Raw genomic sequence first — 679 nt, forward strand, 5'->3', positions numbered from 1 at the left:
AGCCCAACTGCCTGCTCAGCTCAGCTGGCCTCAGGACGCTGGTGCCCAGCTCCAGGAAACATCTCACTCACAGGTCACTCTGCCAGGAGCTGTCAGAACATATTTCAAGTCACAGCATGCCATCAGCCCTGGAATAGAAAAGGTCTCACTGTGGATCCGTAGCTTCAGTTGGCTTCTCTGACTGCAGAGGCAGCCACACTGGCTCGAGGGGATGATCATTTCGGGACCTACAACCAGGTCTCCTTATTCCCACCACAGGAGGAGCAAGAAGCTGAGACTTGATGGTATGTCAAGATCCTGACCACTTTCCCACCACAGAGAGACCCCAGCAGGATCCCTTTATGCTGCTGAAGTAGGGAGTAATATCACTGCCAGGGGGGCTGTGGGCACCTTTTTTCCAGCCCTACGCATCTGTACCACTTCTATCACTAATAAAGCCACCCCAGAGCCTTAGTGGATGCACCTTTCTTACACCCCAGGGCTGGGAGATTTCCAAATGACATCCATTCTCTACAGGGCTCTTCGTAACACAGATATTCTGCAGTGCAACCTCCCGGAACATCTTGGGGGGGGGGTGAACCATTGTTGGGGAAAAGAATGCCCACATTTGTGTCTTCTGAGGAGTGAGGAGCCATCTGCTCTGTGCCCCAAAGCAGCCAGGCAACCACCCATGCTTCAG

The sequence above is a fragment of the Apus apus genome, chromosome 7 (assembly GCF_020740795.1).
Source record: "Apus apus isolate bApuApu2 chromosome 7, bApuApu2.pri.cur, whole genome shotgun sequence".
Classification (NCBI taxonomy): domain Eukaryota; kingdom Metazoa; phylum Chordata; class Aves; order Apodiformes; family Apodidae; genus Apus; species Apus apus.